The sequence below is a fragment of the Scyliorhinus canicula genome, chromosome 7 (genome assembly GCF_902713615.1).
Source record: "Scyliorhinus canicula chromosome 7, sScyCan1.1, whole genome shotgun sequence".
Lineage (NCBI taxonomy): Eukaryota > Metazoa > Chordata > Chondrichthyes > Carcharhiniformes > Scyliorhinidae > Scyliorhinus > Scyliorhinus canicula.
Window position 1 is genome coordinate 35,305,912 of NC_052152.1, and position 12,898 is coordinate 35,318,809.

Here is a 12,898-nt window from a genome sequence, read left to right on the forward strand (position 1 = left end):
CTGCTGATATCGTGGCTGGCTAGGATTGCACTGATTACGATCCTCCCTGTTGATATCGTGGCTGGGTAGGATTGCACTGATTATGGTCCTCCCTGCTGATAACGTGGCTGGGTAGGATTGCATTGATTATGGTTCTCCCTGCTGATATCGTGACTGGGTAGGATTGCACTGATTATGGTCCTCCCTGCTGATAACGTGGCTGGGTAGGATTGCATTGATTATGGTTCTCCCTGCTGATATCGTGACTGGGTAGGATTGCACTGATTATGGTCCCCCCTGCTGATATCCTGGCTGGGTAGGATTGCATTGATTATGGTTCTCCCTGCTGATAACGTTGCTGGGTAGGATTGCACTGATTATGGTCGTCCCTGCTGATATCGTGGCTGGGTAGGATTGCACCGATTATGGGCCTCCCTGCTAATATCGTGGCTGGGTAGGATTGTACTGATTATGGTTCTCCCTGCTGATATCGTGCTGGGTAGGATTGCACTGATTATGGTCGTCCCTGCTGATATCGTGACTGGATAGGATTGCACCGATTATGGTTCTCCCTGCTAATGTCGTGGCTGGGTAGGATTGCATTGATTATGGTTCTCCCTGCTGATAACGTGGCTGGCTAGGATTGCACTGATTATGGTCCTCCCTGCTAATATCGTGACTGGAAAGGATTGCACCGATTATGGTTCTCCCTGCTAATGTCGTGGCTGGGTAGGATTGCACCGATTATGGGCCTCCCTGCTGATATCGTGGCTGGGTAGGATTGCACTGATTATGATCCTCCCTGCTGATGTCGTGGCTGGGTAGGATTGCACTGATTATGGTTCTCCCTGCTGATGTCGTGGCTGGGTAGGATTGCACTGATTATGGTCGTCCCTGCTAATATTGTGGCTGGGTAGGATTGCACTGATTATGGTCCTCCCTGCTGATAACATGGCTGGGTAGGATTGCACTGATTATGGTCCTCCCTGCTGATAACGTGGCTGGGTAGGATTGCACTGATTATTGTTGTCCCTGCTGATATCGTGGCTGGGTAGGATTGCACCGATTATGGTTCTCCCTGCTGATGACGTGGCTGGGTAGGATTGCACTGATTATGGTCCTCCCTGCGGATGTCGTGGCTGTGTAGGATTGTAGGATTGCACTGATTATGGTCCTCCCTGCTGATGTCGTGGCTGGGTAGGATTGCACTGATTATGATCCTCCCTGCTGATAACGTGGCTGGGTAGGATTTCACTGATTATGATCCTCCCTGCTGATAACGTGGCTGGGTAGGATTGCACTGATTATGATCTTCCCTGCTGATATCGTGGCTGGATAGGATTGCACCGATTATGATCCTCACTGCTGATATCGTGGCTGGCTAGGATTGCACTGATTACGATCCTCCCTGTTGATATCGTGGCTGGGTAGGATTGCACTGATTATGGTCCTCCCTGCTGATAACGTGGCTGGGTAGGATTGCATTGATTATGGTTCTCCCTGCTGATATCGTGACTGGGTAGGATTGCACTGATTATGGTCCTCCCTGCTGATAACGTGGCTGGGTAGGATTGCATTGATTATGGTTCTCCCTGCTGATATCGTGACTGGGTAGGATTGCACTGATTATGGTCCCCCCTGCTGATATCCTGGCTGGGTAGGATTGCATTGATTATGGTTCTCCCTGCTGATAACGTTGCTGGGTAGGATTGCACTGATTATGGTCGTCCCTGCTGATATCGTGGCTGGGTAGGATTGCACCGATTATGGGCCTCCCTGCTAATATCGTGGCTGGGTAGGATTGTACTGATTATGGTTCTCCCTGCTGATATCGTGCTGGGTAGGATTGCACTGATTATGGTCGTCCCTGCTGATATCGTGACTGGATAGGATTGCACCGATTATGGTTCTCCCTGCTAATGTCGTGGCTGGGTAGGATTGCATTGATTATGGTTCTCCCTGCTGATAACGTGGCTGGCTAGGATTGCACTGATTATGGTCCTCCCTGCTAATATCGTGACTGGAAAGGATTGCACCGATTATGGTTCTCCCTGCTAATGTCGTGGCTGGGTAGGATTGCACCGATTATGGGCCTCCCTGCTGATATCGTGGCTGGGTAGGATTGCACTGATTATGATCCTTCCTGCTGATGTCGTGGCTGGGTAGGATTGCACTGATTATGGTTCTCCCTGCTGATGTCGTGGCTGGGTAGGATTGCACTGATTATGGTCGTCCCTGCTAATATTGTGGCTGGGTAGGATTGCACTGATTATGGTCCTCCCTGCTGATAACATGGCTGGGTAGGATTGCACTGATTATGGTCCTCCCTGCTGATAACGTGGCTGGGTAGGATTGCACTGATTATTGTTGTCCCTGCTGATATCGTGGCTGGGTAGGATTGCACCGATTATGGTTCTCCCTGCTGATGACGTGGCTGGGTAGGATTGCACTGATTATGGTCCTCCCTGCGGATGTCGTGGCTGTGTAGGATTGTAGGATTGCACTGATTATGGTCCTCCCTGCTGATGTCGTGGCTGGGTAGGATTGCACTGATTATGATCCTCCCTGCTGATAACGTGGCTGGGTAGGATTTCACTGATTATGATCCTCCCTGCTGATAACGTGGCTGGGTAGGATTGCACTTATTATGGTCGTCCCTGCTGATATCGTGGCTGGGTAGGATTGCACTGATTATGGGCCTCCCTGCTGATATTCTGGCTGGGTAGGATTGCACTGATTATGATCCTCCCTGCTGATATCGTGGCTGGGTAGGATTGCACCAATTATGATCCTCCCTGCTGATAACGTGGCTGGGTAGGATTGCACTGATTATGGTCGTCCCTGCTGATAACATGGCTGGATAGGATTGCACTGATTATGGTCCTCCCTGCCTATATCGTGGCTGGATAGGATTGCACTGATTATGGTCCTCCCTGCTGATATCGTGGCTGGGTAGGTTTGCACCGATTATGTTCCTCCCTGCCGATATTGTGGGTAGGATGGCACTGATTAAGATAAATGTGTAGCCAATGTTGCTGTATCCTTTACAGATGTTGCCAATTTCATTGTCTGCTCAGTTCTAAAAGGAAGTCAATTGAGTGAGCATCTCATTCACATGGAATAAAAAGAAGCCTCGTTTGAAGTTGACCTGCAGCTTCCAGGTTCTATGGGAGGAATTGGAGGTGCCAAATATTAGCGAATGTACAGATCAGTCTCTCAGCTTAGGTTCATAAGGGACTGGGTTAGAAAGGACCCCATCTCTGTTTGACTCAATACTGAAGTAGGTCAATTGGTGTATCCTTTTCAGGCCTTCTTGTTTTACGGTACTTTAGATCGGGCTCTGCTAGGTGCGAAAATCCTATAAGACTTGGCTTTGGCCCTGCTATTTCCCTGGTGTGCCTTAAGTGCCTGGTAGTCGAGGGTGATTATATACACTGTGTATGGTCTTGTGTCAAGATTCAATCCTATTGATCTGGTGTAGCTAAGGAGCTTGAGAGAATATTTGACAGGGCTTTAGAATTTGATCCTTTATTCCTAATTCTGCGTCTTCCAGATAGGAGAATTACTGTCGTTAATGAAAAAAAGCTATGTAGCATTTTGCAGCTTTTGCAGATCGGAAAAATATCCTCTGCTCCTGGATTAGTAACAAGTATCCTTTGATTCAAAATTGGCATTAAATAGTAATGAAGTGCATTCCTATGGAATTCCCGGCTTCTGTACTCCTTTCAAGTCAGATACATTCTGTAAAGTGTGGGACATCATCTCAGATTTATAGGCTCCGCTCTGTCTGATCTGCTCCTGCAAGGTTTTCTGTGAGCCATGTTGTAAAATAAATTTAGAGTACCCAATTACTTTTTTCCCAATTAAGGGGCAATTTATCATGGCCAATCCACCAAACCTGCACATCTTTATGTTCTGGGGGTGAAAGCCACGCAGACATGGGGAGAATGTGCAAACTCCACATGCACAGTAACCCAGGGCCGGGATTTGAACCCGGTCCTCAGCGCCGTAGTCCCAGTGCAAACCACTGCGCCACGTGCCGCCCATGTTGCAAGTCTTGATTTTGCTATACACGAAGGTGTGCATTTTATATTATTCGACCATGTTTGTATGGCTTCATCCCCTCCCCTCCTCTGATTGATCCGTTGTGCAATTAGAGGCACGGGTGCTTAAGGACAACAGTTCTGAAATTATCCTGTCTTTCTCTATTCTTATGTTTGCAGAAGTCATTGTTCCGTACTGAACTAGTTTGTGTTTTGAAAATTTGTTGCGTTATCTCTAAAAATAATAAAACTCTAATAAAAATATATTTTTTAACAAAGCAACCTAACGGCCTACGCGTTCGCGCTGAATGCAGACAGGTGTTACATTTGACAAAGGGTCACACAGGCTTGAAACGTTCGCTCCCTTTTCGCTGTCAGACTTGCTGAGGTTGTCCAGTGTTTTCTTTTTTTGTTTCAGGTTTTGCATTCCCTCTTTCCAGAGACAACAGAAAATAATCCTAGGCTGAGGTCATGGCAATCATTTTTAAAACCATTGTTACAATACCAGGCAAATAAATAAACCCATACATATGGGCAGCACGGTAGCACAAGTGGATAGCACTGTGGCTTCACAGTGCCAGGGTCCCAGGTTCGATTCCCTGCTGGGTCACTGTCTGTGCGGAGTCTGCACGTTCTCCCCGTGTCTGCGTGGGTTTCCTCCGGGTGCTCCGGTTTCCTCCCACAGTCCAAAGACGTGCAGGTTAGGTGGATTGGCCATGATAAATTGCCCTTAGTGACCAAAAAGGTTAGAAGGGGCTATTGGGTTACGGGGAGAGGGTGGAAGTGAGGGTTTAAGTAGGTTGGTGCAGACTCAATGGGCCGAATGGCCTCCTTCTGCACTGTATGTTCTATGTTCTATAAAAACATTAGGTTCTTATGATCTTCGTTTTTAATTCTCTTCATGGCCTTCCCCTCCCTATCGCTGTAAACGTGTCCAGCCCCACAATCCCATGTGATGTACACTCCTTTAATTCTGTCCTCCTGTATATTTCCAATGATAATAGCTCTACCATTGGTGGCCATATGTTTAGTTTCCTGAGGGGCAAAGCTTGGAACTCCCTCCTCACATTTCTCTACCTTTCTTTCCTCCTTTAAGACACTCCTTAAAACCAGCTTTTGTTCTCCTGACCTCATATCGGCTTATGAGGCTCAATATGATTAGTTATTTTCTAATGTCCCTGTGAAACGTCTTGTCACTTTTCATTACATTAAAGTTGCTATATAAACATAAGTTGTTAATTCAAAATTGGACACATCTTCAGGTGCATCACAATCTGATGACCCTTTGTGTATAAAAAAAAGAAGGCATCCTTCTAATTTCCTACTTCATGAGTACAATAGTAATTCTGTCATTTTTCAGAACAATATGCTCTGGAATCTACCAAGGAATAGGCTACTTTGCACCTAATGAGGCCGGGAAAGTCCTCATCGTAAAGGACCCTCTAGGCAATGGTGTTCATAACGTGACAAGACTTCACATTCAGTTTGAGAATGAGAAATCTGGATCCCCATAACTAATGTCTTAAACTTAAATGAAGACAGAGTTATCTAAAGTGGACTGAGTGAGGATGGCATGGTGGCTCAATGGTTAGCCCTGCTGCCTCACAGCGACGGAGCTGGGTTCAATTCCGGCCTTGGGTGTGTGGAATTTGTACATTCTCCCCGTGTCTGTGTGGATTTCCTCTGGGTGCTCCGGTTTCCTCCCACAGTCCAAAGACGTGCAGATTAGGTGGATTGCCCATGCTAAATTGTCCCTTCGTGTCCGGGGATGTGCAGGTTAGGTTACGGGGATAGGGCAGGGTGGACATGTAGAGTGCTCATTCAATGGGTCAGTGCAGACTCGATGGCCAAATGGCCTCCTGCTATATTGTAGGGATTCTATGATTCTAAATAGGTTCAGTAAGAAATCTTCAGATGAAGGAGCTGCACTCCGAAAGCTAGTGGGCGGGCTTCTCTGAAAATGGGGCTATAACCCCAAGGCGGCGGGAAAACCGGCGACAACCACTCCGGCGTCAGCAGCCCGTGAAAGTGAGGAATTCTCCAATTTCTCCTCTGGCGCGGAGGAAAGAAGGCCCCCACAGAACCAGCCCACCCGCAGGATTGGTAGGACCAGATCGCGGGCCAGGCCACCGTGACCCCCCCCCGGGGTCGGATCCCCCCACGTGTCCCCCCCCCCCCCCCCCCCCTCCCAGGACCACCCCCGCACACTTACCTGCCAGGTCCTGCCGTGCGTGCGTGAGGTGATAAATACACACTGGCGGGACTGGGCAAACTGGACGGCCACTCGGCCCATCGGGGCCCGGAGAATCGCCGGGGGTCCGTTGTCAACGGTCCCTGACCGGCGTGGCGGGAATCCAGCCGGTCCCCGAAAAATGTCGCCGAATAATAAGGCAGCCGGCATCGGGGCGGGATTCGCGCCTCCCCCCGGGGATTCTCTGACCCGGCGCAGGGTATATTCTATTGAGGAACAAGGATGCAACCAATGGATACCATCCATGACTCACTACGGAAGTTTAGGATGGTAACAAGCTGAAAGAAAAGGCATACGGTTCTGCAAAGGTTAATAGTGGGCCAGAGATAGGGAAAGTTTTAGAAATCAGTAATGGATCACTGAAATATAATAGAGGGAGAAGTTGGAGTATAAATTCAGAGGTCCAGGATGTGAACATGAGTTCAAATCCTGTGATGGCATCTGGAATTTAAATTTAGTTAATTAATAAAACCTAGAATATAAAGCGTGAAACTACCATCAATTGTCATAAAAACCCATCTGGTTTACTGATGTCCTTAGCCGTTTTTGCCCAAATGGATTCCAGATCCACAACAATGTGGCTTACTCTTGATTGGCATTCAAAAGGCCTGCAAAGCTGCTCAGTTCAAGGCTATTAAGGACAGGCAACAAATGCGGGACTTGCCAACAAAATCCATATCCCATCAAAGATTAAAAAATAAATCCCTTAGATTCTAGATTGGAAACAGGCACCTCTGAAAATCCATTTTCAAAAATCCCAGTACAATCAAACAGAGTCAACATGGTTTTATGAAAGGGAAATCGTGTTTGACTAATTTATTAAAGTTCTTTGAGGATGTAACATGCAGGATGCATAAAGGGAAGCCAATACTTCGATTTCCAAAAGGCATTTGGCAAGGTACCATATACTACACAATATAAGAACTTATGGTGTTTAGGGTGATATATTGACATGGATAGAGGACTGGCCAGAAAACAGGAAGCAGAGGGTACGATCGAATGGCGTCATCGCATCTGACCTGGTGACGTGACGAGGCCGTTAAAATTTTGAGTGAGGCCTTTCGCAAGATTTGCGATGCTCGGAACATCTTGCGAGATGTCATAATTTGTAAATTTAAATGAGCAATTAGGCTAATTTAAATATGTCTGCCGGATTCTCCCAAGGCCCGAGAACTAACCTCCGAGTTTGGGGACCTCGCAATGGCGCCGTTTAGTACTGGTCCACACAAACATTGACCAAGTGTAATGGCACCGGGGGTAGGGAGGGGGGTGTCTCCAGGCCATTGGAGGCTTCTCGGTGGTCGTGCTCTCGGCAGGGTGGTACCCTGACACTGCCACCTGGGCACTGTGACACTTCCATCCGGGCACCCTGGCAGTACTAGCCTGGCAACTGGAATTTGCTCAACTAAATTACAGTATGCCAACATAATGAACCGATTAGTTCTGGTTCAGTTTGGGCAGAACCTTGCAGGATTCTCTAGATCCATATGGGAATAATCACACTTCCAACAACAAATCTCACCTTTGAGGTCCCATTAGTGACTCAGGCTGGATGGTCAAATATCATCACTGCCATGGACTGGCTTGGCTAAGAAATTATTACTAAAACGGTCATGGTGGCAGAACATGGTCCTAATTCTCCATTGGCAGATATACCTTCTCCTAGAATATTCTTGCCTGGATCTAGGCTTACTTATGAAATCTGGTTAATTAGACACAGCTGAGATATTTGGCCAAATGTTTCACACTTGGGGGATTGTGGCAACCAAAGATATAAATTGGCACTCCCTCTGTCACCAACCATTGCAGTGTGTACAGGATGCATTACAGCAATCACCTCGGCCGCATTGACAGCCCCCCCTGAAACCTTGACCTTCATCACATATTAATGTAATGCGGCAGATTTGTGGGAATGCCATCCCATCCAGCTCTCCTTCTAGTCTCACAACCTTGATTTAAATATACACTTCTGTTCCTTCATTGGTGCTAAGTTAAATACTTCCACCACATGCAGTGGTGCCAAAAGGACTGCCACTACCTTCCGAGGACAATTAGGAAAGGGAAATAAAGGGCAGGATTTACTGGCTGTTCATGCCGGCGGGAAATTTCCAGTCCCACGGCGGTGCACGGGTATCCCGGCGACAGGGGCTGTGGTGGAAGTATTTCCATTATGCTGTTAGGTGTTACAGGATTTAACTTAGCACCAGTGAAGGAAATCCTGTTGACAATGGCAGGACCAGTAGATCCCACTGGCAGGCCAACTCTACCGCTGCAACAATATGCGGCGGGGTCGTCGGTAAATTCTGCCCGAAATGCCAGTCTTGCCAGTGACTCCCATACCCAAGAAAATATACAAAAAAAAACCCTTCCATTTGCCTGATTCTTCAGTTTAAATAACCAGACCCCAACATGAATCAGCACATTTAAGACAAGGACAATAACACTTTTAGATGATGTTTTAAGATACTCCGGTTACAATTTCTTTCTCAAACTGAGATCAATACTGAATATGTTTATACCAGTGCTCTCGATGCGTTTTAGTGTGATACATCTGCATGTATAATTTGATTTTGGAGTCGTGTAATACATAACATTCTTCTTGGTTTTTAATTTTTTTTTAACTTTTTGTTTGACAAGGCTTTATCACAAGAAACTTTGTTCCCATTGTTGCTCTGCCTGATCACTGCCATTTGTTTGCAATGTAATTCTACATAGATTCAAGGATATGCAATGTTTAAATAAAAACAACGGCCGGGATTCTCCCCTACCCGGCGGGGCGGGGGGTCCCGGCGTGTTCAAGGGGCGCGAACCACTCCGGCGTCGGGCCGCTCCAAAGGTGCTGAAGTCTCCGCACCTTTAGGGGCCAAGCCCTCACATTGAGGGACTAGGCCCGCGCCGGAGTGGTTCTTGCTCCGCTGACTGGCGTGAACGGCCTTTGGTGCAACGCCAGCAGGGGCCGAAAGGACTTCGCCAGCCGGTGTAAGTCCGTGCATGCGCCGGAGTGTCAGCGGCTGCTGACGTCATCCTGGTGCATGCGCAGGGGAGGGGGTCTCTTCCACCTCCGCCATGGTGTAGACCATGGCGAAGGCAGAAGAAAAAGAGTGCCCCCACGGCACAGGCCCGCCCGCCGATTGGTGGGCCCCGATCGTGGGCCAGGCCACCAGGGGGCACCCCCTGGGGTCAGATCGCCCCCCCCCCCCGACCCCGGCGCCCGCCCGCGCCGCCAATCCCGCCTGTCAGGTAGGTGTTTTGATTCCTGCCGGCGGGAGAGGCTTGTCAGCGGCGGGTCTTCGGCCCATCGCGGGCCGGAGAATCGCCGTGGGGGCCCGCCAACCGGCGCAGCACGATTCCCGCCGAATCTCAAGTGCCAGAGAATTCAGGACACGGTGGGGGTGGGATTGACGCTGGCCCCGGGAAATTCTCCGACCCGGCGGGGGGTCGGAGAATCCGGCCCAACTTTTGTGATGTTCCTACAGTATTGACCACAATGATTGCAGAGCAAAAGATTCAATCTTAATCTCGCTGCTGGTTGTGGGAGCTTGCTACGCACAAATCCACTGCCATGTTTCCTTTATTACAACTACTTCCTTTGTTATTCTGTGTTCCTCCCTCAAGACGCATGGGTCTGGATTTCCAATCCCAATGGGCTTGGAGTTCTGAGTCAGGCAATTTCCCAGCTTGTGGCACTTGCATCCCTCAAATGGAGAAAGCTTCATTCCAGAGGAGTGGTTGCGGGATAATGTTAGACATCCTGTCCTGGATTGGAGGTGACCAGAGGGGCTGCTGAATGCCAAATCAAGATGTTTAGAAGGCCCTTTGTTACTATTGTTTTCCTAAGTATTAGGCCCTTTATCCTCATCCCACCATGCCATATATATGAACTCATGCCAATTCAGGCCCCCTACCTTTGCACATCACTCCTAATAGCCCATATGCCAATGTAATGCCAACACATGACCCCTTATATCCCTTATGCCAACTTGGTGCCAACAACCTTTGCCATCATACCCTCCATACCAAGGGTATCTACCATAGGCAGACCTCAGGTGCCATGCTGAGATTAAATAAAATAAAAATAAAGTTCTGAATATATATCACAGTCTTCACTCTATAAAAAACTCTCATTCATGAAAGCCATTCTTAAATTACCTCAAGTACTTAACCTATTATAAAACACAATTTGCATTGATAACCCCTCAAAGACAGGTAACCTTTAACCTCTGTGAGCAATCAATCAAACTGAGCATTGAGTTCATCTAGTCCTACTGAGTTTGGGTTTTCCACATATTGGAGTCACTTCCAACCCAGGTCTCCCTCAGTGAAAATGGTTCCCACCGGATATGGAGATGGGACTCCCGGATCCGGAGTTCACCTGTCATTTTGAACTTTCAACGACTCCATGAAAATCCAGTTCACGGAGTTTTCGGGGTGGGGAACGGGGGGAGTGGAACTCAACCAATTCATATTGACTGCAATTCACAACATCTAGAGTATTGCACATGCGCAAACCATGCATACAGGGGCCTTTCCTGCAGGGTTGCCATCAGCACTCGAGAGACCAATTGCCTATACCTTAAACTCCAGCCAAAATCAGGAGTGTTAAGAACCTTGGTTTCCAGTGCAAAGGACAAACATAGATGCAATTAATTTAGCCATGCTGTCTAATACAACCTGTGGTTAAATAACCATTTTGTGCAAATTGTGTCATATCCAATTTATTAAAAAATGGCCATTTGTATAAGGCACTACCAGGTACTCATGGACTGATACCCTATCATGACTTAATGCCTTGAGAAGAAAAGTGGAGAATTGCAGGGCTGGGGTGGGGTGCAGGGGGGCGGGGGGAGGTTGGAAAACACATTTTTCTGGAGTGGGGTGGCACAGTGGCACAGTGGTTAGCCTCACAGTTCCAGGGACCTGGATTCAATTCTGGCCTCGGGTGACTGTCTGTGTGGAGTTTGCACTTTCTCCCCGTGTCTGCGTGGATTTCTTCCGGGTGCTCCGGTTCTCTCCCACAGTCCAAAGATGTGCAGATTAGATGGATTGCTAAATTTCCCCTTAGTGTCTGAAAAGGTTAGATGGGGTTACTGGGTCATGGGGATAGTGGAGGTGTGGGCTTAAGTAGGGTGCTCTTTCCAAGGGCTGGTGCAGACTTGATGGGCCAAATGGCCTCCTTCTGCACTGTAAATTCTATTATATGATATCTCCTTTTGTGAAAATCATGTTTTTTATTGCTTTTCCCCATTTTATTCTATGCTTTTTACCATGTAGAAACTGCCAGCTCCAGTTTGGAACTGCCCAGTGTTGGACGAGTTGTACTGCCTGTGGTTGAGAATTTGTTGCCTCAACGTGTCCGCCACTTCCTGCATTGGTGCCTTACACGGAAGTTCCAGGTTCTTGTCCATTTAAATTAAGTTGCCTTCCATTAGATCATTTCCTTTATTCTTAGAGAAACTATTAGCTGACCAGTTATTTTCCTCTTTAATATTTGTTTCAGGAAGGTACAAATGGTGTAATGTATGTACAGCTTTTTCCTTTCACTTTACTACTCCCTCAGGAAAACCACAAATGAAAAAGTTTTGTAATACCTTGGCGCTTCTAGGTCCTGTGGAATTGTAGATAAAAGTGTTCTGTTAGTTGGGACAAAGACTTATATTTGTTTTGTACATACAAAAAACAGTTGTTGGGAATTGATTTTACTTCCATATAAATGGACCACATTGGATCACAATAGCGTGTGTAATTTACTCACGCACACTATGGAGATGCAATGAATTGGTTCATTAAGAATGTCCTGAGCATAGTAAGTTCTCCAGTTTCACATGTAATTTGTAAGACTGGCTTTACACTTAGTCCTAAAGTCTGATCAAGATCCATTTTCTGCAGTGTGTAGACACTTGACCAGTGACAGTCTGGGTTCACCTTGAGATTATTTATCCAGAGCAGCAACAGGAACTTTGTGAGGATAAGAAGTGAAAATCGTGTTTTCTCACTTTAACATGTTCAAGCCATGATGTTAGGTTGCAGATCAGCCATGCTCTCAATGAATGACAGCAAAGGCTTGAGGGGCTAAATGACCTACTGCTGTTTCTATGTTATCCATTTGGACAGCTTCAAGAGTATGGTGCAGTAACCATTACAGCCACCAGCCTATAAGCTGGGCTAAATTTTCCAGGCCATAAGATCTATAGAAATGAAAGGAAAAATGTGAATGAGGTGGAGTAATAATATTGATAAAAGACATAATCAGGTGGCACGGTACCGCAGTGGTTAGCACTGTTGCTTCACAGCGCCAGGGTCCCAGATTCGATTCCCGGCTTGGGTCATTGTCTCTATGGAGTCTGCACATTCATCTGTGTCTGCATGGGTTTCCTCCGGGTGCTCCGGTTTCCCCCCACAAGTCCCGAAAGACGTGCTTGTTAGGTGAATTGGACATTCTGAATTCTCCCTCTGTGTACCTGAACAGGCGCTGGAATGCAGCGACTAGGGGCTTTTCACAGTAACTTCATTGCAGCGTTAATGTAAGCCTACTTGTGACAATAAAGATTATTATTAATAATCACAGCAGAAGAAAAGGAGACTTTCAGTAAGGCGAGCAGGCAGTAGCAACAGTTTAGGTGGATTT

General features: G+C 47.2%; 2 protein-coding genes across 6 annotated transcripts in view; one reads left to right on the forward strand and one right to left on the reverse strand.

Annotated features, from left to right (window-relative positions):
- cmss1 (cms1 ribosomal small subunit homolog) overlaps positions 1 to 12,898 on the forward strand; it is a 443,802-nt gene that overhangs the window by 130,819 nt on the left and 300,085 nt on the right. The window lies entirely within an intron of this gene.
- The window catches only part of filip1l (filamin A interacting protein 1-like), a 328,667-nt gene that overhangs the window by 95,917 nt on the left and 219,852 nt on the right, over positions 1 to 12,898 (reverse strand). The gene's annotated exons all lie outside the window — the stretch shown is intronic.